Source organism: Pygoscelis adeliae, unplaced genomic scaffold, assembly GCF_000699105.1.
Source record: "Pygoscelis adeliae isolate BGI_AS28 unplaced genomic scaffold, ASM69910v1 Scaffold56, whole genome shotgun sequence".
Lineage (NCBI taxonomy): Eukaryota > Metazoa > Chordata > Aves > Sphenisciformes > Spheniscidae > Pygoscelis > Pygoscelis adeliae.
The window spans coordinates 20,902-47,656 of record NW_008824944.1 but is presented as its reverse complement, the minus strand read 5'-3'; the positions used below and the strand labels follow the sequence as shown (position 1 = coordinate 47,656).

Below are 26,755 nucleotides of genomic sequence, written 5' to 3'. Positions count from 1 at the left end.
TCTTCTTTGGATTCATGTCAGTTGTTTTCTTGAACTGTGATGCTTCAGTGAGGGTACAGTATTTTGTTTGTAAGTGTAGTATAAAGTGGAACAAAAAAGATTACTTTGCTTATTCTGAAATTGTGTTTGTGGTTGTACACTTCGGTGATGTTTGCCTATTTTGCAGTTGCCTAATATTGACTGTTCAGCTTGGGATTTAGACACTATTCATTTTCTTAAAGACTACTACTTATATTTCCCATTGTCTTTTTAGATGAGCTGTGTGCTCGTCCCCGCTGGATTTCATTCCTCTTCTGTCAGTTTCTTTAATTTGTAAAATTGATTTAAATTTTATTTTTGTCCTTCCTGGCTTTTCATCATTGGCATATTTAATAAATGTGTTTTGTATTCAGCATCCACGTCGTTGATGCAAACATTGAATAGAATTAAATCCCATTGTAATAAACCTTTTGTTTGATATAACTCTCAGAATTGCTTTCCAGGGAGTTCTGCCCCTGCCACATCATATTTTCTCTTAGACTGTGTCTTTTCTGGCTTATGACACTAATTGGAAATGTTGTCTAAGGTCATACTTAATTTTTTTCTTTTAGAAAAGCATTTCCTTCCTACTGTTCCTATTCAAAGTCAATTACTATATTTTAGAGGGAAATTAGACTGATTTGATTCAACTTGATTGAGACAGTAATGCCGTCTGCTAATCTCTTCTTCTATGCGTTTAAAGATAACTTGTCTTAGAACTTGTGGCAACAACTAGCAAACTCTCTCTTACTACTTTTTGCACTGTACTTGTCTCCTGTGAGCTTTCCCCCACCCAGAGTAGCAGACAAATAATTGATGGGGACAGAACTTTTCAGCATTGGGGTTGTCACAGCTCTGGAAAACTTTTGACCCAAAAATAAGTCTTGTCTTCAGACTTTTGAAGCTGCTGCAATAAACCTCAGCAGGTTGCCTTGCTGGGGACTACAAAAATGACTAGAACTTATGTTTACTGTTAATTGCTAGTATTGTTAAAACAGTAGTCAGCACTAATTCAATTGGGAGTTGATTGTTCATCTTCACCCATTATTGTAGTTTACAGATAACTGTGAAACTTAGTAAGTTTTGAGACAGGGAGGAGCGTGTTACGAAAATAATCACCTGAGCAGCGGTTCTTGTAGTTGCCTGGAAGAGAACTTAGTGATTTACCCAAGAAAACTTGCTTACTCCTTTCATGCAGACCTTGCTGCTTCCTTTTTAATCTAGCTGCTTGTATCATGTTGGGGTGGGTTTTTGGCTGCTTCTGATATTGCATTCTGGAAAATAGGCTGTCTAATAAGATATTCTTTAAAATGAAGGAGCTATTCTCTTCTTTGTGCAGGAGCCAGGCAGAGAAACCCTTTTTTTTTAGAGTGTGAAAGTGTGAGTAGCATCCCCTAGGGCTGTACAGTGTTATAAGACATAGCAGCTGTTGTAACTCTCTCGTGTTATTAAAATGCTTTTTAATTTCTATTATCTAGTTGCCTAATTTAGAGTAATTTCCAATCCTCTTGAATAGGATATTGATTAAAATAAATTCTTACATAGCTTCGGGGTATGCATTGGTTTGAGGTGGAATAGGAAAAGTTACTGTGTGAATGGGAAAAGTTGCTTTGTAATGCCATTACACTGATAAACATTAAATCTGTAGACCAGCACCAGTGGCAAAAATAGGGATAAAATGTGAGCTTACTCTTGATTTTTTTTTTTTTTTTGAGAACACTTGATGGAGGAAGAAAAAAATCTGTGCCCGCTCAGCTGTAGTGATCACAAAGAAGCTCAATGGAAAGCGTAGAGAGCTGGATGAACTGAATTATTTCTCCCTTCAGGTGCATTGGCAGTTTTCATATTTTGCCTTCTAAGTCAGCAAGAGTAAAGCATTTCCTCTTGAGAAACTCCTTCCAAAAGAGTTTGGTGCAGCCATAGTAGTGAATTGAGCTAATAATGTAAAGACTCTGCTGCTCTCTGTGCAGAATGAGACCTGATTAAAGCAAGGGAACCTGTATTCTTTAATGTATTTAGTATTGCATTCAACTTGCTGCCTGTTTTCTGAAGTATTTATAACGCAAACTTCTAGTGCTAAACTACATTGGATGTCTTAATGTTCCTGGTTGCCTTAGAAGGTAACTTAAAGTCCCTTCAAAGTTCTGTTATTGCTGAACAAGGTTTTCAAACACTGTGTAGGAGGCTGATTGTATGAGTTAAGGGTCTAATTTGGACTGCTGTTATGATAAAATGATTCAGTCATGAAACAACTACTAATTTAGGGGGAAAAAATTAAGAACAGAACTATTTTGGGATTTTGTTCAAGATGGCATGGATTCTCTTTCAGAACAAATTCTAGAGTGGCAAAATCAGTAACTCTTGAAGTACTTGTGGTCTGTTACTTGGTCAATGCTCGAGATCTCAATATGTATTGACTAAAAAAGTATAAAATGGGTTCTTGTAGCGATAGGGCCTTTTATCTTCAAGCTCTGAGACTTTGGTTCTGCTATGAAGCTTACTGTTAGGTGGCCTCATATATACTTCTACAAAGATCTGGAGTTTGGCCCATAGCTTAAAGTCATCTTAGAGAAAGGAGGAGGGGGAATTGGCTTATTAATTAATGGTTTAAACATAATGTTTTAAACCCCTTCTTTTATTTAAAAATGTTAGAAAATGGTTGATGTAAAGTGGATTTCAGACATATTAGAAGTGTTGCATTAATACAGTTATATGTCCGTTGTGAAAGTGTATTAATGCAGGTTGAAGTGTGGCTCTGAGGGTCTACAAACTGATAGAGATGCCAAACATCCTGGCTTAGTAGTGGGGAAGCTTTGAATGCCATATGAGGAATAATGTTGGGATGGGGAAAGCAACGACCAGGTGCAACTTCAGTTTCCAAAGTCAAAATAACGAATAATGATGAAACAAACCGTGATATTCATAATTGACTTGAGAGTACTTCCCAGTTCTGTGGAGTAACTTGACATTGATGAGAAGGCTGGTCATGTGGTTCCTGGTGCTGTTTGGCACTGGAAGGAAATGGCTCCTTCAGGATGTTAGAGTATGTGGAGGAGCTGATCTCTCCGAGACCAGTTAATTCCTGCAGACAAGTAAGCTTGAAAGTGAAGTGAGTGAAAGAAGGAGGCATACTTCACAAAACACTAAACCCAAAATATAATTTTTTTTCAAATTCCTATCTAAAGTCTAATAATATCAATGGAAAGAGCTTGCTGACTTACAGATTTCCATTTGTAAGACTGGGCATGTTACACTTTTAAATGTGTGTTAAATGGAATTTTAAAGGTAGTAATGTAGGAAACAGCTTCTTTTTTTTTTTTCCTTTAACCAAGTAGCCTATTTCTAACTTGTTTTTTGTTTAAGTAGCAAATATGTTTGTATCTCAGTGTTTGTGTATTTTCACACTCAAAAGTAGCTACTTGCAATTTTTTTACTTTATTTCCATGTGTCTTTGCACACAGGCTATGGCTGAGAATGCAGGGGTGGGTGGAATAGCAACTGATGGTGTTTGCTTGAGGAACTCCTCAGAGTAGGAGGGGAAAGGAGAGGCAGCGTAGGAATAAGCTGTGAGCCCGAAGTGAGAGTGAAGTCTGGAGGACAGCAGAAGAGAACAGGGAGCAGAAATAAAGCTACAGTCTTGCAAGGTGAAGGAAGGATCAAAATTATGCAATTTGAAAGTTCATTTTTTTCCAAATAAAACTTGGTTTAGGGTTTAAAGCTCTCCATATGTTCTTTTATACTTGCTGGGAGAGAAAGATGTGGACATAATGAGAAACTTCAAGTGCTAGCTAGTTTGAGCTCCTGCCTTTTCTTTTTTTGGCATAGGTTTCTCAAGTCAGATAAGTGTTGTAATAAGAGACCCAAATGTTAAATTAAGCATCTTCAGCTCCTACACTGTAAATCCCCAGTAGCACAGTTGTCATGTAATATTTCAATCCTTTAACTAGACCTTAATTTTTAGTGATGGGAGTAGGACCATTCTTTTCGAAGAAGCTTCAAATGTGAGTGATGAATAACTTCTATAACTGCAAAACCTGTATGTTTTCATGCCAGAAAAGCCTCTGTCAGGCTAAAGCTATATCTTTTCTGTTGCTGACTTACCAAGGTTCAGATGGAAGAGTAACTTTAGGAAATATTTTCTGTTGTTCTCTACTACTAGTCATTTGGATTTATTATAGAAACATGTAGGTAGGAAGGGACCTCTGGCAGTCATTTGGCTCAAACCCCTGCTCAAAAGTCAGTCTAACTAGAGCAGGTTGCTCTGGGCTTTGTCCAGAAATTTTGGGTAACTCCAAGGATGGAGATGCCACAGTGTCTCTGAGCAACCTCTTCCAGTGTTTGACCACCCTCATGGGAAAAGAGCTTTTCTTCTCACCTAGCTGAAATTTCCCATTTTCCAACTTGTGTTCGTTTCTTCCTGTCTTACCACCGTGTGCATCCAAAAAGAGTCTGGTTACAACTTCTCTACACACTCCCACATGAAAATTGAACAGAGTAATAAGGTCTATCTGGTTGCTGCCTTGTCCCCAGGCTGAACAAACCTAGCTCACTTGGCCACTCCTTGTGTCATATGTCCCAGCGCCTTGATCATCTTGGCAGCCCTCTGCTTACAGTCCCCGTTATACCAAGGTTGGTCTTTTACTGGTGAGCCCCAAATTGGACACATCACTCCAGATGCTGTCTCAGCAGTGCTAAATGGGGGACTGAGGGGAAATCGCTTCCCCCAACCTGCTGGCTAGCTCCTGCTAGCATAGCCTGATACTTGGTTAGCCTGCTTCACTTGCAAAGGGCACATTGTTGGCTGTTATTCAACACAGTGTCCACGAGGAACCCCAGATCCTTTTCTGCAGAGCTGTGTCCTAGCCACTCAGTGTCCAGCCTGTCTTGTGTGTTCTTGCTTCACCTTGGGTGCAAGTTTTTTCTTTTACTTAGAATCATAGAATGATTTCGGTTGGAAGGGACCTTAAAGATCATCTAGTTCCACCCCCTTGCTGTGGGCAGGGATACCTTCCACTAGATCAGGTTGCTCAAAGCTCCATCCGGCCTGGCCTTGAACACTTCCAGGGAGAGGGCATCCACAACTTCTCTGGGCAACCTGTTCCAGTGTGTCACCTGTTCAGTGTCTCACCACCCTCACAGTAACCCACTTGCCATGGTTGATTTTCATGAGGTTCCTATCAACACAGTTCTCTTGCCTCTTGAGGTTGCTCTGAATAGAAGCACTGCTCTCTGGAGTATTGATATCTTTCTCCAATTTGGGGTTGTCCATGAACCTGCTGAGACCAGATTCTGTCCCATCATCCAGATCATTAATACAGAACTTTAAACAGCATTGGCATCGCTGTCAGTTCTTGAGTGACACCAGAAGTAATCAGCCACCAGCTGGATCTTGTACTACAGGTTGCCCCCACTTGCAGCCCAATAGGCCATCTTGCTGTATCGCCCTGTCACCTAGTCTGTGTCTCACCAGTGGGGCTCAAATGACACTATGGGAGAGCGTGCTGAAGTCCTTGCTGAGGTCAATGCAAACAGCATCCGCTGCTCCAGAGAAATTTGCCCAATCACCTTCCCGGGGTGGAGGTGAGACTGACCAGCCTATAGCTCCTTGAATCCTTCTTCTTGAAGGTAAGCATGAGGTTTGCTTTTTATTTATGGACAATGGGGAGGAAAAATTACAATGGAGAAGGTGTTGCAACATGCTGATGTAGATATTTTGACTACTCCCTGTTCCTCAATTTAAGAATTCTTTGAACAGGACCAGAAGCTATAATTATTAAATAAAGGAAGGATAGATGCAATAATTTGTCACTGTGAGCATTACTTTAGTTTGTCCAAAGGAACAACTTCTTACCAGCAATAACTTTTTTTAATGTGTTGTTACATGTCCGTGACATCCAATGTAAAGCTGGCATCAAGCATGTGTTGTAAATATGTTCCTTTGTGCGTTCCTTTTAAGACTGGGATGGTATGCTTCTCTGGTGCCAGGGAGGATCCACTTTTTCTTATTGAGCTGAGCTTAGTAGATAAAATAGAACTTGAATAGCAACCCAGTAAATAAGAGGTGGCCACATATTTGTCTTTTTTGTTGTTGTTAATACTTGGACTCCTAGTGTTCTGTAAAATTTATACAGTTTCAGAGTATGTTGAGTCAAGCATTTCTATTCAAATTATTTTTATCCAGAAAGCTAACACTTTTAGTTTTCCATATTCACATTGCAGACAGTGTTCTTTAGAGCTCTTTAACTTCCATCTACAGTGATAACTTTCTTTATTAAACTGTTCACAGTTAAATTATAGTGTAAAACCTTAATTGTCATGTGTTAACATGAAATAATTTCCCAGAGTCTACAATGAAAGAACATAACTGTTTTGCCTTTCTCTTTCCTATTCCAAAGTTGAGTTATTGGGTTGAACTTTCAATATAGGTAAGATTCTTTTGTGCAAGGTTCAAAACTTCTGTATAAAATCTTCTACAGGCAAATACAGAATCCACAAAAGAGGAACAAATGTACAGGCAAAGAACTGGTGTTTATACCTTTACATTTCTTTTAAGTGGTCTATAAATGCTTAAAAACACTAAGTAGAAAAAATTCAGAAGTTGTGATCTTCAAAACTCTTTTTAATACTTATTAAGCTACTGGGGAGAAACCCCAAATAATTAGTTTGTATGTGTATATGTATTTTTTACTACTTAACATTTTTTTGTGAAGTAAAGGTTTAAAGTCCCCGCTTAAAGACTTGTGTCGCAAACTTCAGCTCAGCTGTGTTAAAGTGGTCATGCCTTTTTCGACAAGCTTTTAAAACCTGAAAATGCCCGTTGAAATGGTTTCTTCCAAATAGAGAATTTATTTATATGAATGAGTAACTGAAAACAGCTTTTCCTAAAAAGCCCAGGTCCTCTGTAACACATTACCTTCTTCAGCAAAGTCTTCGTTTTGATCTCCAGTCTCCTGCATCCTTTGTCCAAAGCTGGTGGGTCAACGAGCATGTAAATGTGCGGTGGGTTTTGCAGCACTGCCTCTGACTTCTGCAGATTATTTCGTATTAGTGTATATCTCTCTTCCTTTTGATTAAATTGTCAGATATCTGACAGTGGGATAAAGAATCCCATTGTGATGTGGGTCAGTAGCAGGCATCTAAATGGCTGCTGGGCATTGCTATAGAGTAATAGTAAAACTGATGGACTGCATCTGACAAACAGATTGACTGGGAAGCTTAAGTGCGGCCACACAGAACTGCAGCTTTGATTAGGAGAGCAGTGGGAATGGCAGATGTTTATCATTCTTGTTTCATGCTCTGCTACTTGTATTTCAGCCCATTATCAGGTAGTTCCAAAGAAAATATTAAAAATAAAACCAAACAAAATATAAAAATCAAGTGAATGAGGAAGTATTCATAGCAAGGAGGTCATTGTAGTTGCACTGATATTTTAAACAAAATTACAAGCTGTGTATCATTTCAGGAGCTAAGTTTGGTCCTGTATGACTAGAGTATTTTCACTTTGTGCCATATGTATAGATAACAGAAGAGCTTAAAAGGACATGTGGAAAAAGGAAAGTTTTTCTCTTCCATGATCATGTCTTCTGTTTTTTTTCTGTAAAGATGCCTCCTATTTCTCGTATTATCCAGGTTACATCGTACACTTTTGATTTACCTTCTTGTCAGCCTGATGTTGCCTGTTCTCCCACATTGCTGTCCTTCCTATCTTGCTAGCTCTTTTGCTTTTGTTTTATGTGTTTTTCTTGTGTGACTCACATTCCCTTTGCATTGTACCTGCTTGCTTTGTTTACAGAATGAGCTGGTTGGAGTAGTGCTCATCTCTGCTCGGCTTGTTTGGCAAGCTACAGGCTTGAATTGTTCAGCTCTGAGCTTGTCTGCCCTGCTGAGGTTCAAAGGGGCTTTTGGATTTTTAGCTGTTTGGCATTGCAAGTGCTAACAGAATTGAATACTTTAAACTGTCCTAAATTCTTTGTTTTATTTTTCCTGCTCTTCCTAGCAGTGCACAAAAACTGATAAGGAAAAATAACTGTTCCTCCTCCCTACCTGAAAAGACAGGACAGAAAAGATGCATTTCTGTGTAACTCCTCTGTGTTTCTATCTGCTCCCTTAAGCTGCTGCTCAGAGGGCTTTTGTAATTGTTTCCCTTTGATTTGTATTCAGTTTCTCCTAGGATAAAGTATTAAACAATTGCAAGTTGTCTCTATAGGACATGCCTCAGTCTTCTGCTTTTATAATGTCTTGGAGAAGAAGGTATTTAAGATTAGTGTTGACAGAGTTGGCAGAAAAATTTTGTGCTTTACCATCAGCTGTCAATCAGCAGTACTGAAACCCAGCTCTGCAGGGTGAGCCACCAGTTTCATCTTGAGGCAGGGAGGAGGGGAGTCCTTCCCAGCAGGGGAAGGAAGGTACGTAAGTCCTGGCTTTGTCCCCTTGCCACAGAGGGAAAGAAGGAAGATTGCTAATGCTTCTGTAACTTGGGGAAAAAAAGGTGATGGTTTGATGGGACTAGAAAGGTATGAAGTAAAGAGGAGAATTTAGGTACAAGTAGGGGTGGAGATACCCCTGGGGTACACAAAGGGAAAAGTGATTTCATGATAGAAGCAATAAGCAAGGAGATCTAAATAGAACATCTGTTTGCATCAAAACACAGGAGTGCACATAGCTCTATTAAGTCAATTTTCAGCAGGTGGTTTGGCTCTGCAGTGGCTTGTTCAATCTTAGTGGTCAAATTTTAATTTCTCTTAAATTTTGAGTGCTAATTTTAAGCAGTTAGCTTATGCTTTCTTGTTATCTTTTAATAGATATTTGTTTGCTTTCTGCTTCTTGAATTCACATCTATCTGAATTCTAATTTTTTTTCTCTGCAGTCATGGGTTAGAAATTAAGAGAAACAGCAGCTCATGAAAAATGATAAATGTCTAATTCCAGGACCTGGAGCCCCATGAACAGTGTGATGTATAAATGCACAGAAGCTGACTTTATTATGTGGTTGTTCTCCTCCCCTTCTTTCTCTTTGGAGACCTTTCATTCTCTTCTGGCCTCTTAGTTGTATTGCTCCCTGATCAGCCTAGTGCCTGCATGGCAGTGGCAGCGGCTGCAGCAATGATTGATGTGGAGACTAAATTGCTAGACACAGTGAGTATTTCATGGAGCAGTTAGTCCACAAACCTGAAGATGGAGAAGCAGTTTTTTATGTGGTTCTGACCATTGTGTGCAGGATCTGGTTCAAAGTGTTACTGTCAAGCAGTTGTTCTGTAAAATGTATTTAAATCTCTTACAGGATCAAACACTTCTACCTCTGAAAATCCCCTGCTTTGGGGGCTTTGTTTTTTAGAGAAACCTACTTAAAATGAAAAAGCATACTGAAGACAATTTATAAAAGTAAAATCTGTGTAAGTGGCACGGGAACCACTTGAAGATGCCATGTGGAGGTCTTGGAGAAAATGCATACACTCATTGAAGACAAGTCCAAAAAGAAACTGGTGTGGCGTAGCTAAATAGCAGGGTAAGAGAGGTAGTTACACAAAGCAGTTTTCACCATTTTTTTTTTTAAAGATCAAGTTTGTCTGCAAGAGTAAAATACCAAGGTTCATAAATTCTGGCAGGATAAGGTAAAAATGCAGTACAGCTATGAAAGATGTTTGAGGAACAATTTGCAGAAGGTATAAAATTAATCTTCTTGAAACACGCTGGGAATGAAAAGCCAGTTAGAGAGTGTGTAGAGCTATTAGATCATCTCTCCTTCTATCTTCTGATTGGAAATAAAGCTTTATCAAAAAAAGAAGCTATTGTTTTACCTCTTGCATCTGTGTTCATCTTTGGGCTTTGAAGAAGTTCTGATCTGGAACCTTTCAGTATGGAGGATGTATCAAAGGATCTCTCTTCAAATTGAAGTGTTGGTAGAAGCAATTATGGAATAAGTTTCTTAAAAAAAAAAAAAAGGGGGGGGGGGGGAAGAGGCATAAACCAGATAGTATTTAAAGGTACCAGTTGCCAGAACCAGATGGTATTTAAAGGAGCTCAGGAATTAAACAACCAAACTACTAAATGTGGATATGACCTCCTGCTTAAAACTTGGTATTTGGAAAACTTGAGAGTAATTTTTAAAAAGACCTCTACTACTTACCAGTAAGCTTAACATCTGCAATGGAAAAACTAGGAGAAACTATTACAGGGAATAGAATTAGTGGGTAGTTACCTCATACAACGCAGTGGAAGGTCCATGTGGCTTTTGCAATAGGAAATCATGCCTGAATAATCTTGTAGGATTCTGAAAAGGAGTCAAAAAACATGTTCACAAGGAAAATCTGGTGGTCATAGTCTGCTTGGGTTGCCAAGGGCATTCAACAAGGCTTTCTGTCAAAAGCTCTGTGGGAACCTAAGCTGCTATCAAATGAGAAGAAAGGTCATGTCATGGGTGGAGAAATATTCTTCCTCTGTTTTATTTTTAATATGTTCATTTTTTATTTTCTAAAATGCTGACAAATAAAGGTAAAGGGATATCGTCTGGAAAGAAGATGAATACTGAGATAATGATACTGTGAATTGTGAAGAAAAAGCTGACTGTGAGGACTTGCACAAGATTTTAGGTAAGTGTGTGCTAAAATGACAGTTGGCTTTCTTTGTTGGTAAATGTGTAGTGCATACAAACCATCCTAGCTTTACTTATACAGTATGGGCTTTGAGATGACATACTCCAAGAAGCGCAACAAGGAGGACTCAAGGAGCTACAGGCTGGTTGGTTTCACCCCCATCCCTGGGAAGGTTATTGAGCAGATTTCCCTGGAAGCCATTTCCAGCTGCGTGAAGACCCAAAGGGGACTGGGAACAGCCAGCGCAAAGCTGCAAGGGGCAAACTGTGCCTGACCAACCCAATTGCCTTCCATGATGAGAGGACTGGCCGTGCAGACAATGAAAGAGCAGTGGATGTTGTTGGCATTGACCTTAGAAAGGACTTTGCCACGCTCTCCCACAGTGTTATGTGAGGTATACTGGTGAGACATGGACTAGGTGATGGGGCGCTATGGTGAGCTGCCTATTGGGCTGCAAGTGGGGGTGAGCAGTGGTACCAAATTCAGCTGGTGGCTGATTACTTGTGGTGTCACTCAAGAACTGGCACTGGGGCCAATGCTGTTTAAAGGTCTGTATTAACGACCTGGATGATGGGACGGAGTCTGGTCTCAGCAGGTTCATGGGTGATCCGAAATTGGGGATAAGAGTCGATTTCCAAGTGGGAGTGTGTAGAGAAGTTGTAACCAGACTCTTTTTGGATGCACGAGGTGGTAAGACAGGAAGAAACGAACACAAGTTGGAAAATGGGAAATTTCAGCTAGGTGAGAAGAAAAGCTCTTTTCCCATGAGGGTGGTCAAACACTGGAAGAGGTTGCTCAGAGACACTATGGCATCTCCATCCTTGGAGTTACCCAAAATTTCTGGGCAAAGCCCAGAGCAACCTGCTCTAGTTAGACTGACTTTTGAGCAGGGGTTTGAGCCAAATGACTGCCAGAGGTCTCTCCTAACCTTAATTATTTTATTAATCTGATGCTTAATGTTCAGGGAAGGGCAGGAATGGCGCTTTGACTGGCTAGGATAAAGACCGCTGGGTGCTGAAGGAGTTAGAATTGTTTTATGTAAACTGTAGGTCACATGGAGCAGGTAACCAAGAAGTGTCAGATAAATGGGGAGGTATCAGGTTCAAAGTAAGAGGAGATGAGCCTTCTTACTGCGGATGCTAAAAGTTAATCTGGGTTCAAATAACAATAGTACATCTATAAAGAAGTCTGTCAACAGCCTTTAAATACACCATTTTGGGATTTCCCCAAGCTACAAATTTTTGAAAGGTGGACGAGTACTTAGGGTAAACTAGATGTTGTCCTTGTGGGTTAATTTTCCTATTAATCAGCACTTGCCTGTCAGAAGGAAGGGTACCGGCCCTTTGGTCTGGGCCAGTATGCCTGTTAGGGATTTGCCAATTCCAGTTGCTCAACGGAGGCAAAGCTGGTACAGCTTCATGTCCCAGGGTCCAACCAATAGCGAGGCTGAGCATGTATTCCCGGTAGGCACCTGCACAAATACAGGTATATAATATATGCATGGCCAGTCACAGAAGGCAGTGCAGATAGAAAATGCAGCACTCATGCAAACATAAACAGTACCAATGACCTTATCCCGTTCCTCTCTCTGGTTGTTCACAATAAAATCCACAGTGGGAAATGTATATACACAACATGGATCCCTCCAGTAGCTGGCCTTAGACACTGTCTGTCCAGGAGCTGGCCCCTGGATCCCCAGTCTCCCCAGCTGATGGTACCTGGGTGTGTGAGCCCCTGAGGCCTATAGCCATGTGCCAGTTGTTGGTACAGACCCCCTTGCATACACCAGCACAGACATACACCTCTAAGTTGACCCCCAGACCTTATAGTCTCTCCAGTAGTTAGCCTAGACCTCCTGGCCCCTCTGGTAGCCAACTCCTCCAGTTGTCTCAGACACACACATACATACAAATGTGTCTCTCATTGACCACCAGACCCTATGGTCTCTCTAGCTGTTGGTCTAGCTGGACCTCCTGGTCCCTTCAGTAGCCAGCTCCTTCGGTTGTCTTGCTCAGAGAAACACCCTAGACTTACAGCTGCTTTGATACCTGGCTCCCCAGGTACTTAACCTACTCATGGGCTAGTTTGTCTTGATACTCGCTAGTGATTGCACACTGATATACGTATTCTTGCTCACTCCAGTTGCTGGCACCACAGACACGTGGGCCCTATGACCCGTGGTATTGCTCTAGTTCCTGAATGAAGATTGATTCTTCCCTTATCTGAGATACAAGCTGGTTAGTAGTGCATGTGAAAATGTTTTTGAGTACAGTGTCGCTTTTCAGTGGTCCATCTCTTCAAATTCAAAGGCTGCAGATGATAAAACCAGTAACCATATCTATCTTTGCATAATCTTTTCTGATCTCAAACCTTTTTCTGGTCACAATCTTGGGGAAGGATTCCAAATGAAGAAGTAAAAATTTATTCTTGGATCTTATGATATACTTTTTTTGCATCAGTAGCTCACTTAAACTTAAGTCTTCTAGAGCTGAAACGCTGCTGTGAGGAGGATAATCTCTTCAATGAGAAGTTCAGCAGCAGTATCTTTTTATTGAAAAACTATTAGAGTGGGCCGAGCCTTTTTCTGTTTGATTCAGAACAGATTAATGGCCTACGTACTTTTCCAACAATATAATGCTCTCAGTTACTGTTGATGCTTATGCGACTGTGTTGCAAAGATGTAACTGTAAGTTGTGTAGAAGTTCATGCTGTAAACTAACTAGCTTTATCTACTGCTGGTGCAGCGATGGTGGCAAGCCAGGGGTCTCAATGGAGCTTTGCAGTGTGGTGTTTATGCTGGCTGTAAATTGAAGTTTCTTCTCTGAGCTGAGTGTTGTTTGTCCTGCTGCTGTACCTTTAACTCTTTTCTTACGTTGTTGTTGGTGTGTTTTCTTTTTTATTGCTGGTCATGTGGCTTTAGTTTAATTAAGTGTCTGTATTGTACACTGAAACCAGGATGTTAGACTTGATAGTCCAAAACTCGAGTGAAATTCAGTCTTACGAAGTTGAACCCTAGGATGACAAATTAGCAATTCACACAGTGGTTCCTTTCAAAAAAAAAAAAACCCAAACCAAAACCCACCCATTCATATAAAGGAGATGATTTTGACTATTGGTTGATTTGTTTATTTACTTATTTATTTATTCCTTGTGATTTGGAAGAGTGGGTGAGGTGTCAAAAAAGGTGACAAATTTAGTTGTGAGAAGATGAGCATCAGAAATGCCTGGGTTAGAAGATGTTGGGGAAAAAAAAACAGTTAAGGATAATAGCATGGGTAGAATTATGGAAAACTTTTCAAGACAAGTATTCTGAATTTGATACGGGAGTTAAAGGACTTGGAAGGCATAGAGATGGTAGAGTGTGGTCGGTATATCTGAAGTTCATTTTATGAACATGCTTGAGATGAAGTTTAGGGAATGGCTGAGAAAGTTGTGTGACTAGTTAAATGGGTGAATGAATAATGGATTTTTAATATATACTGAGGTTTTTTCTTTCTTAGTTGGGATGAAAGTAAAAGGAGGTTTTCTAGGCACCACAAATGAGGAAGCTTACTTCTTGGCTGCAGCAATTCTGCTATGTCAATAGCAAGTTCCCTACCCTGCGGCAATTTGATTGATGCAAGGGAAGGGATACAAATGTAGAATTTAACTGGTATAATATAATACATTTTCTCATAGGGAATGGGTCCAACGTTGATGTGCTACACTGAAGGAAGTTGTGTGCTTCTTCCCTGCAAGAACTTTCAAATGCCTCTCAAGTACAGGATGACGACATCGCTAGCCATGTGATAGTGATTCGTTATCGCTAGCTCATTGCAAGTATGCTCTAGGCATCTTGTGTGGCCAGAGCAAGAAGTAAACAGGCAGAGGAGGTTCTTAAAGCTGACAAACTCCTGGCTTTGCTTAAATGCAGAATGTCTAGAATGCCCTTGTTTTAGGAGGGTGTGAGGGGAGGACTGGTAGAGAAAGAGAAAAGACATGGGATGCACTGCATTGTAAACGTAAGTGGATTGCTGGGGTGGAATCAGAGCAGATGAGGGTAAGGCTGTGGGTGTTGCTGAGAGACTGGGGCCTTTCAGAACTGAAACTGAGTGGCGAGGAAGAGCAGAAGGATACGTGTGGCTTGGCAGTGAAGTGGAACAGAGACTGCTGGAGGCTTTAAGATGAGTTTTGAAAACTGACTACAACTTTATATATTTATTTTAACAGGCAATTCAGTCCAAATTGAACTGCCATCCATAGAACATAGAGGTAGGGTAGAAGCCTATTGCTCTTTCCAGCTTTTAAAACTCACAATAGGTCAGCCTAAGGTATTTTTTCTGTCTTTAAAAATAACTCAAATCCTTGAACTATTAGCAGTTGCCTATCCAAAACTTGTACATTAAGAGAGTACTTTTAGGACAGTTCTCATTTTGAGAATCATTGATAGAGAAACGGTTTATAAATAACAGCAGTGAAATCCTTGTAACTTTTCAGAATAAATGCAAACCCTTGAGGAAAGGAGGCAAGAAGTTTCTGCGTGCCCTAACTCTTTCATGCCTTATGGGTACTTGGTTTGTCACATCAGTTTCAAGTTTCTTAGCTGTAGTTGCCCATATAGCACTCAAACTCAGACTTACAGACACTTGCCCTGTAATAGTTGGATTATAAATCCATTGAATCAAAATAATCAAAATCATGGAATACAATAAACTATGTGTGAAATTTGTGAGCTGTATGTATATGACCATTTAATCCTTTCCATAATGAAAAGGCATTTTTTGGCTTGATGAGATGTCGGTATGAAAAGAACTTGCACATAAAAAGATGTGCTTAGATACATCTGCTATGGTAAATCCCATTCAGCTGAAGTTCTGAATCTGCAGATTTTGACAGCTTTTTATTCAGTGGTACAGTTGTTAGCATAGATACATACGGTAGCGATGCTTGGAAATATTACCTGTGAGTTCTTAAATATGTATAAAGCAAAGAAATCTTTTACCTTCATTTGGCACTTTTAAGATAAACTAGTCTGGCTCTTGAAACTGTAATTTTAAGTCTCCCAACTACAAGGCTTTTTAAAAAATGTTTTGTTTTGTTTGTTTTTTTTTTCCAGAAATGCAGTGCAATCTCTTCGGACTCTGAATCAGACAGCGTATTTAGGTGGATTTACTTCTTCTATGCATCCCCATGTCCATTTTTACATCAAGCATGCCAAAAGAGACTAAACTTTTCAATCCCTGAAACTAAAGACTATTAGAACACAATGAATCTGACCAGGATAAAAATATGAAAACCTCAGGGTGAGGGAAAGTTAATTATAAGGCTGAAAAACAAATTACTGCTTGCTTCACATGTCATTCAAGTGTGTTGGCTTTTCCTTAGTCCTTTTTTCAAACCCTGCTCATTCTTCCCTTTCCCAGTGATTGCTTAACTTGAGACAATCTGCATTTTCCATCTTGAGATTTTTTCCTTAGAGTCCCTGAGCAAATCTCCTTGTTCAATCACCTTTTTGAGACTTGACTGTGGTTCTGCTTTCTGAAGCTGTCAAAAACAGTCAGTCTTAGCTGCCCTGTAGCTTCCCTACTTGCTGGCTGTCCCTCTCTGTCACTTGTGTGCTTCTTTTCTGTGTTTTTAATGGCTAGGAGTACTCAGTGTTGAGGGAAGAAGTCTCCTTTCTTCCCTAATCTCCTTTCTTCTCCACCAACTTATTCCCTAAAACTGCTCTTTCAGTCCTTCTTTATCACATGACATTTTATGAATTGAAAAGAGTTTTATGGTGTTCTGTAAAATGTAACCTCATGAAGTAATGAAGATACCAAATTCTGTAAAGCATGAACATGAGTTTGTATCTTCTTAGTGTAACATTAAATGCGGGTTTACCATGCTCCTGTTCTCTTGTGTGCTTACCCACAGATGCTTGTACTCAACCACTTACACTGGTTTACAGACAGGAAAATAGTGTTTGTTTACTCTCAGTATTCCCCCAGTGGCTTCACATTTTTTACAGCTACTAACTGACCTTTTTTTTTCTTTGCAACTTTGATCAAAGCAGTCAGGTCTTTTATTCGGTTTACTTCAGCTCATATTCCTTTGCACCTCTTACATTCTTCTTATGTGTATGTATTTTGGAGAGAAGAGGTAAGAAGTGTATTGTGGAGAAGAACTTTTTACAAAAAAGTCCTTAATATTTTGGAAGTGTGTAGGAAGAAATTTTAAGCTAATGATGTCTCTTTCAATTTTTTCTGTTGAAAGTAGGTTGAGACTGATTTTGGCCCTCTTAAAATAAGAGTAGATTATTATTTTCTCAAGTAAAAGTGACAGGCTACTCAGTGTAAAGAAGGGAGTGGGGAGAAAGGGCCAAGGTACTTCTCTGCTGCTGCTTTCCAGACACAGCTGTTCTTGGTATCGTTTGGTACTGTGTGTCTCAAGCTGAAGCGCCTGCAGGAGAACAGCCAAGGAGGGGCAGGTGGGCAAACAGCTCCAGAGCTGGAGTGATAGTACAAGGCTTCTTTATGTTTCCTAGGAACTTAGGTGAGAAATCCCTTGTTTTATTTCCTTTTCTCCACTGCAACATATGTACTGCCATCATTAATGATAGTTGTGGATGTAAATAGCAATGGTGTAATTACACTATAAAACCTTTTTATTTGATGTTAATGGAAGCAAACTTTGTACCTGCAGTTGATGGTATGAATGTCTAATGCTTCCACTGATTGCAACAATTTCTCTTCTCCTAAATTTCTTGAGGAATTGATCAAATCTTCAATAAACTGATAAGCTTAGTGGGTGTAAACTTAATTACATCATACTCTACTTATGCAAAAATTATATGCACACTTTATTGTGGGACTTGAGATTTCATTTTGTTTAAACTTGAGAATGATTATATTCTCACAGATACTCTTGCTCTAGGTTATTTGATCTTCAGTTTTGAAGAAGGTACACCTAGGCATCATCTTGATAGAAGGATGACTGCCAATTACCAAAGTATTTTACCACAATTATTTCAGTGTAGTTACTTGCTTTGCACACCTGGGAAGGATTTTGAAAGATTCAGTTCAGTCCCATTAACAGACTCCAGCTTTATGACTTTCAGAAAAGAAGGAACAATATTACCTACTGTGAAAAGATAAATCGACAGTTGCATACATAGTGAAATAGCTCTCCTATATCTCTCACACTGTCTTGTAGCAGTAGCCCAACAGTGGCAGAACCCCTATTTTTTTTTTTTCCCCCCCTGTTCTTAATCAGAGAAGAGTCCAGGAAAAGATTATGGTTATGTGTGGGTACATGACAAAATCACAGGTCATTCTCAACAACGACAACAGAAATCCCTACTGGCACGGAGACAGGATCTAGGTGTTTACTGGTGCACTGCTGATTTATTTTAAGGACGCAGAACTTCTCAAAAGAATGGTGTTTCAATGCTGACAAATCAAGAAAAACATGAATTCTGATTCATATGGAATTAAGGGACATTCATGTTTATAGACATGGGTAGATGAAACTCTCTGAAGTTAATCTGTTCTAATTTAGGAAATGCTAAATATGTCTGTCTGTTGTTGCCTAGCCTGTAGGCAAACTATTCCCCCGGCATACACATTGTTATTTACAATTGCGTAAGTGTCCCTGCTGCATGCCTTTGCCATTCAGTCACATGTTGTGCAGTCCTATCAAATAACATGTCCGACATTTGCTTCTTCTGGCTATTGGGTGAAAGGGAATGGGAAATGGTTTCCTCGAGAGGTGTTGTTTTTTTTTTTTTTAAAAATACTTAATACATGCAGCACAGAATGCAAACTTCCACAGTTGGATAAGATTTAAAATCATCATGTTAGCAGCATCTCCTTGTTTCAGAAGATGGAATGAACGCTTACCTATACCTTCCCGTATTCCTGTGTTGCTGTTGAGAAATGGTAGTAAATGGGGAGGTCAGGTCACTGAGCAATCCTAACTACTTTATTGCTTGCTTCCACTTACCTCAGTGTTTCAGACTATTTGACTCAAATGCTTCATCTGGAGCAAATGACGCTAACTAAACTTAGGATGGCGTTTGAATTTTCATAGCATAAATTCTGAGATCTCCACCAGTGATAAGTGGAAGGAAACTCTTCTCAAAGAAATTCAGAGGTTTGCTGTTACTTGGTTTCCTTGATATGATATGAAGTATACTCACCTTCTAATAGAAATCTTCATACAGTGATCCAAAAATAATTTGCCAGTTAGCAAAATAACTTGCCTCTTACTTTCAAGACAAGATCTGTTTATCCCTCTCTTGAAACCCTCAGCTAACTACTTCAGTGATATCGCAGAACTATGGGTTTCAGATTATTTGATAAGTCTTCCACAACTTTATCTTCTCAAGTAGGACCTAAAATGACTGAGGAGCAGCTTCTTTAAACCTACACTTTGTTGACCAGCTAATTTGATATTGACAGTTTTCTGAAGGGTGTTGAAATTACAGATTTGAGTAAATCTGTGTTTTAAGCTAGCTGTTTTGGCAAGGGACTAGATGGCAACTGGCAACGTTGACCTGCTGCCAGCACTTCACTAAAACGTGTAGTGGCTCAGACTTCACTGACTTGTAGGTGATAGCAGCAAGATGATCTTTGAATAAGTGTGTGTGTGTGTGTTAAGAATATGAGGGACCTATGGTCTCAGCTGCATTTGTTTAAAATTGATTGGAATTTTTCCAAATCTCCTGCAATTATGAGTGCTTCAAAATCTACCCAGAACACACTTTTTTAATATAGTCTTAATGGCACCAAGATCTACTGCCCTCCCTCTAGTAGGGAAATTTCCATAAGTGACAAATGCGGTGAACGGGCAGGGAGGTTAGACCTTCTTTTTCTTGGAAAGTAAGCATAATGGTAGTCTGTTCAAGAGTGCTACAAACTTCAGCTGGTTTCTTTTGGTACGTACTATAGCATTCCAGGTTTTAAATCTGTTTGGTTTTTTAAATCTGACATTTGTAAAACATGGAACAGTGTTCTTCTAGAATGATACAGCTGCAAGTCTATATGAGATCTTTTATCCTTTTACAATAATTTTATGTGAATCACTGATTTTTCAGAGGAAGGTTTGCAAGCTACTACTCAAAGGTCTAGTTGATTTACAATAGCAGTAATTATTTTCTTGTTAGAGAAAATTGTAGAAAATATATTTGATCTATTTTGTAAACTAGCTATCAGATCACTTTTTGTCTGTTCTCTGTTGCTGGACATTATTTATGGAATAGAGCAGGAAGTAAATCAGTGTTAAGATACTAGCTAAGGACATTGCTTTTTTCTATAATTTTAAAGATTATACCCCCCCCAAGTTCATGGTGATCTACTCTTCTGACCACAAAGAACAGCATTACAGTTTCAAGAGCTAATCATTTTCAGTACAAATGTTTCTAGAAATGAGCAGACATCTTCAGATTTGCACTGAGGTCAGGAACATAGTTTTGTTGAAGATTAGAAGTGAGAGTGAATAGTTACGGCCCTTAAAAATCAGTAGTGATTTGCACAGCTCCTGAAATGTTCAGCCCTTTGGGTTTTTTTAGTACTTATTTGTCCTTGTTTGGCATTACTAAGGAAGCCAGCTCTAATATACATGTGCTTTGATTGTAAGCGGCAGTTATGCTTTGGATTTGTAGGTTTAACAGGTGTTAAATGTATTTTGTTTATATGTTGAATTAATCTGGTATACTTGCTCATTGATGATAGTCTGTTATGCGTAACCTTTTATAAGTGTAAAGGCAGTTGGGGGATTGAGAGAGGACAGCAGAATATACTCCGAGGGAAAACAGAGTCAGTCACTTAACAAAAGAGAAGAAACTAAATGATAGAAGCACCAAGCAAGGAAGAAAACTCTGCTGTATGAATCTAAACCAAACTTGTAATAGCTCGAAGAATAGGTGAGGATAAGGCTGGAATTACTAGCTTTTTTAAAGTAACATTTTTTCAAAATGACTAGAGTGCCTGACTTCCAGTAGGGACTCCATTTTCAGAGCTAAAGGCAGGAATCAGTTATGTAAACGTTGTTGAGAGGCTTTTTAAGTGTCTTTAAGATATTCCACCTAGGCCAGTAGCTGATGGTTCTAGTTCCCTTAGGGTACACTAGGGACTTGCAGCTGGCTGGTAGATGAGATGGAGATGCAGATTTTTCTAGGAGACCTGCAGTACTTCAGAGCAAAACCTGGAGGCTGGGGGTGGGGGGGTGCTACCTTAGGATGCCTGAAATAGAACTGATTGTCTGCATTTACTGAATCTTATTTGGTCCCGAAAGTCTTCTAGGAATCACTGGATTGAGTAAAAGTGACTTTGTGTTCCCAGTTAACACACAGTCCAAGTCCACTTTTGAAGTGGTCTTAAATATTACAGTAGTATATATGTAGGCTGAGAAAGAATTATACTTCTATTCCATCCCCAAAAGTTTGACTTCATGGATTTTCTAGGACTGTGTTAATTTCTATTTTGCACATACAATGTGTATATTATTGATGCCTCATGATTTCAAGGTCACATTACACATCCAGGATGCTATTTTGATTTAACTATAGACAGAAAAATATAATACCTGAGAATAGAATTCAGAATACCATGTGTTTTGTAGAATCTATAGTTAATTTGATTTTTTTGATACATAAGTAACTTAAATATCTTTTCTGTATTTTGGGAAAGTTGATATATGACCAGAAGGAAAGAAACTGCCTAAGAGGCAATACTGAGTGGTTCAACACTTTGAAATCTATTTATACCCTAAGGGTCATACCGGTGGAGGCTGCATCTGTCTCTGTGCAGAAACACAGGCACGTTTAGTTTAGTTTTGTATACATCTGCAAGTACATAAATGTTCCTCAGGCAAAATGCTTGTTTTCCATTAATGCTTGATCATTATGATAGTGTGCATGTTGGTACATATAAATTGCTTGAGGTCTAATGCATTCAAACAAGAACTCTAATAAAATACTTTTTTTTAGGTTACATTTGAGGATTTTTAAAACGAACGATAAAATGTTGATAAAGAGTGGAATAATACAGTGTTCAGTATTTTGATGTCTCCCACCTGCTTACGTAATAACATAATGAATGATACGAGATGATTAAAGAAGTTTCTAAATTCATTGTTAATCCATTTTGATGGTAGAAAGGCAGCAGTGCTAATTATAAGCACAAACTATATTACATTGACATCAAACACTTAAGAAATACCATAACTAAGGTGGTGGGTGTGGTTTTACTTATCCCTTTCTCCCCTTGTGCATGGGCAGCGTGATAAGTTGCTTAATCACTTGTGCATTTCTTTCCCCCCACAGTCCTACCTCATTCAGTGAAGAGGACAGATGGTATTCACTTCCTAAGCCACTAATCAATATTTTATCTTAGCCTGGTTGTTCATTGTGAGCCTCAGGCTCTGTTTGCTGTAGGTTGTTAAGACCCTATTACAATATTAATTTCTGTGTGGATTTTTCTGTAGTGCTCATTGCTGTAATGTTTGAGTACCTCAAAAAGAAAAAGTCAACATCCTTTTGAGGTCAAGGGATGATCTGGAAAGCAAAAGAATATAGAATCACAGAATCATGGAGTGGTTTGGGTTGGAAGGAACCTTCAAAGATCATCTAGTCCAAACCCCCTGCCATGGGCAGGGACATCTTCAACTAGATGAGGTTGCTCAAAGCCCTGTCCAACCTGACCTTGAACACGTCCAGTGATGGGCTATCCACAACTTTTCTGGGCAACCTGTTCCCTTGTGATACCTGTGGTGTCCCACCATCTTCATTTCTTCATATCCAATCTAAATCTAGCCTCTTTTAGTTTAAATCTGTTACCCCTTGTTCTGTCACTACAGTGTCACTACTACTGGTAAAAAGCCTCCCTCCATCTTTCTTATAAGCCTCCTTTTAAGTATTGAAAGGCTGCAATCGGGTCTCCCCGGAGCCTTTTCTTCTCCAGGCATAACAACCCCAACTCCTTCCGCCTTTCTTCATAGGAGAGGTGTTCCAGCCCTCTGATCATTTTCATGGCCCTCCTCTGGACCTGCTGTAATAGGTCCATGTCTTGTGCTGGAGACTGGGGACCCCAGAGCTGGATGCAGTACTCCAGGTGGGGTCTCACCAGAGCAGAGGAGAGGGGGAAGATCACTTCCCTTGACCTGCTGGCCACGCTTGTTTTTCTGCAGCCCAGGAGACGATTAGCTTTCTGGGCTGCAAGTGCACATTGCTGGCTCATGTCCAATTTTTTTATCTGCCAATATCCCCAAGTCCTTCTCTGCAGGGCTGCTCTCAATCCAATATGAAAGATTAGAAGGAAAAATACTATGTTTTAGTGTTTGACCCTTTGCTTTGCAGCTTCTGGCCTAGGTTGGCACAGAATACGCTTTTATTAGCCACTTGGAGACCTGCCAAACTTGTCACAGCATCTGGCTTTTCAAGATGCTGTTTTTGATTGCCTCTATAGTTGCAGAGTCACAGGAAAAGGTTTAGTCTTGCCTGAAGAAGACTCCAATTAAACCACAGATGGAAAGAGATAAAAGAAGAAAAGGTGGGTAAGGAAAAGAGCTTATGAACAGGGAGGCAAGAGAAGTAAAAAGCATCGCATTCCATGTTCAGGACCTCTGGCCCTGTTCAACTCTGATTTATTCCTAGGGTGGATCTTTCCTAATCAATGACCAAGGCAAGGGCTCTCTGAAGATCATAAAGGATGTTCCTAAAGTATAGGTGCACAGGGAGTCAGATCTAGGTGTATACAAGAAAACTTACTGGCAGAACTGGGATATTAGAAACCTTAATAAAACTCATAAATTTTACATTTAAGCAAACTTCCTTTGTCCAGATTTTATCCCTAGTCAGATCATTTCTTCCAGCATGCAGCTGGTAAAGTTATTGCGAGTACAGTGTGTGGACTAGCTTTGGCCTCTAGAGCTGGGAGCAACAATTGCAGTAGAAAAGATGAGGAGGAATTATATGTTGACATTCCCCTCTCATATCAGTCGGGTAAGAAACCATGATAGGTCAAGCTCAATGGCTTTCTGGTTGAGGCAGAATAGTTGGTCATAAGTCCAGAGCTGTAAGTAGTGCACCTCCTGTTTCTCTGGTAGTGGGTGGTGGTATATAGACAGCATGCTCAACAGGGGAGCTGATGTGCCAGCCACCAAAAAAAAAACAAAGACCCCTGGCAAGCCAGAGTGTAATCATAGGTGCTTTGTTTCAATAAAACTTTGTTTTACTTGAAAATATCTGAAGACGCTGTTAAATTGTAGATGCCTTAGAGGACTGTTAGCATCTATCAGCTCTGATTTTTCAAACTTTGTCATGTTGGCATGACTTCTCATTGAGATTAGAAAAAGGCAAATTCCTGACATCCAAGTCATCTTCTATGACAGTTCCCATTTCATAGCTTAAAGATTTCAAGTTTTTTCTTAAGTACAGGCAGATTTTTCTTTATTAATCTTTCTCTTGGGGGGGGATGGGGGGACTGGTTTTACAGAATTTTTTTCCCTTCCACTACTTCCTGTACATGTATGTCTCATTTTGTTGGTCTGCTGTTCTTCCTCAAAATATCCCCTAAGCCTTATACAGACAGTAAGCAAGATAAATTTTAGGCTTATTGGTGAAAGCTTGACAAAGCTAATTAGCAAACGATAATGGGATATGATAGGAGTCATTTAGCCATACTGTATAACCTGTTTTTCCTCTAATAATAAAATACTGAGAGAAATTCAGTGGCTTGAGGACAACTTGTGTTTAAGATGTTTGGGCCCAAATTAATAGACACATGTAGCCTCGAGTTAAAAGATTCCCATTAATGTTTCATTGCCAAATCAGAAGTGTGAACCCATTGTTCTAGACTTAATTTCTTGGCTACTCCTTGCCAGGTTTTATTGTATACTATTAAAAATACTGCCACTAACTACTTAAGGGAGTGAAAATAATCGATGTTGGAATAAATGAGTAACCATTGCAAATGGATACTTTACTAAATATCTGATCTGTATCTTGCATGAAAGACCTTTCTGTATATATTACGTCCTTGGTGATGGGTTTACCTCTAGTTGGGATGTTTTTCTCAAGGTAACTTTGGACCAAAATAGATGTTCTTCCAAGAATTGGTAGGAACTCCTATGTTTGTGCATTGTCAGCAACTGAAGCAAGTTGGATAAAGTTTAACCAAAATGTTTGTGAATCTTCACCTTATCTCACACATAACTAGAAAATATGTGAAAGAGAAGAGGTTAGTAGCCTTAAGTGTTCTGAAAAGTCAGAAAAATATTTCTTACATATGTGAAGCTGTTAAATGTGTAGTTTTTGAAATAGGCCAGCTTAGCAATTTAAAATTAAATTAAATTTTTTCGTTCTTCTTTGCTTCCAAATACTAGGTTGAGCCATTTTCTCCAGGTCAGACAAACTGAGTTGAATGTAGTGAGTCATTGTCCTGTTAAAATTACTACTTCAAAATCTTTTTTATCTTTTCAAGAAGTTATTCCATTACCTCCCTCTTCCCCATACTGTGGTACAGACCAGTTAGCTCTCTTGCCACCCTTCATGTTTTAGCCCCTTGTTGCCTGTTGTGATGTAAACAGACGTACTAAGAGTGTGCTGTTTGTAAGAGTGAAGAAAAGTGCAAAAAATAGTATGCTCTCCATAGCCTATTTCAAAGCTGGAAGGTATGCCTCTTTTGAGGGCTTGGTTGTGCTTGAAAGATAATCTGTTGTCATATTTAATTCATAGAAAATTTTCATCTCCCAGCTCTTTTGCATTTTAAAGACTTATGTTATATTTCTTAGTTTTATGCTGCACCAGCAAGAGTGGTTTTTTTTCTGGCAGTTCTTAAGAGATTCTTGTCTTTGTTTGATTAGGAGTTGCATGAATAACAGCATGCAGTTTATATCTTGTCTGATAGAAATGTTGTTAGTAATGACTTACAACATCAAGTCATCTTGTATTTGTAACACTCTATTATTCCTATGAGAGTATCATCATGAAATTATTATGGAAAAGCTTACTGTTAGATAAAAATGTTTTCAAATGTGTATTGTAGAAAATACTTTTAATGCCATCACAACACTCTACAAGTAAATCTGACAGGGAAGTAACCCGTAGCTTCTTTAAACCAGATTCTCCAACTTCCTTGGAGTTTGCATTGACTTCAGTGCAGCTTACAAAAAACCCACACACCTGTTTCAGTATTCTTAGAATGCTTTCTGTAGCTTTAAAAATGACCTTTCTTAGTGTTGCAAGAAAAAGCAAAGGAGTAACTTAGTTATGTACCTTAGGCTTCACTCCTTTTGAAACCAGCCTCTGAAAAGTGACTAGACAAAGTCATTGAAAGAAAACTCATCGAGAGCTGTACAAAACTGCCAGAAGTGCTTGAGGCACTTCTGTGGCAGAATCACTGAATGCTGAGAGACTTTTTCAGGGGAGGAACTACTATCCACAACCTGCATTTGCATTGTTTTCCTATGCACCTGTGTAGCCCAAGCTGTATCTCCAGTTATTGAATCTTCAATAAGACCAGCAATTCTTATATTATCGTAATTGTTATTTTAAAAATTTAATTTACATTAAATTTATATAAAATAATATTTGAGAGGGACTTCCTTTGCATAAAATGCATGGGAAGGCAATTTGACCAAATCTTCTGGATTTATAAGGTAGGTGTTCATAGTTTACTTGCAGAAAAGAAAAGCTCTGGTAAGTCTTTTGCCTTTACTACATTTTAGAGACTATTATGTTATAAATTAAAATGAAAATAATAGGAGATGATTGTATTAGCAATCATCTTTGTTATCAATATTGAAGTCCGTTCCTGGTGGAACTGACATAACTGAATGGAATAGTTTTTTTTTAAAACCCATCTCAGTGGGAAGTGGATTGACTCAGTAGGCAATAAATTGGAAACAGTTTAATAGTTAAGAAATGCATTTGGAATTAAGGCTAAGAAGGTATTCCAACTGTTCTGTCTGTTTTATCTTTTACTTAGCTAGCTGTTGTATTTCTGTCAGTTGAGTATCCTACTGAAGCAAAATTGGAGCTAGTGTTTTTTCAAATGTTTTTGATTCAGTATAATATTAATCAAAATGCCTTGGCTACTCTTTAGCTGTTAGGGGTGCAAAAAGCAGATTCTGGTTGCCAGTGTTGTGAATGGATGGTCAGTGCCTTTTCTTATACCTTAAAGCAGG

The 26,755-nt window shown here is 39.1% G+C and overlaps 1 long non-coding RNA gene across 1 annotated transcript; it reads left to right on the top strand.

Moving 5' to 3' along the window:
* The first annotated feature begins 9,302 nt into the window (after positions 1–9,302).
* Positions 9,303–16,474, top strand: LOC103918270. Its single transcript, XR_663684.1, has 4 exons — positions 9,303–9,522; positions 10,509–10,606; positions 12,752–12,846; positions 15,705–16,474. It is a non-coding gene; the product is annotated as an uncharacterized LOC103918270 (long non-coding RNA).
* Positions 16,475–26,755: the final 10,281 nt, after the last annotated feature.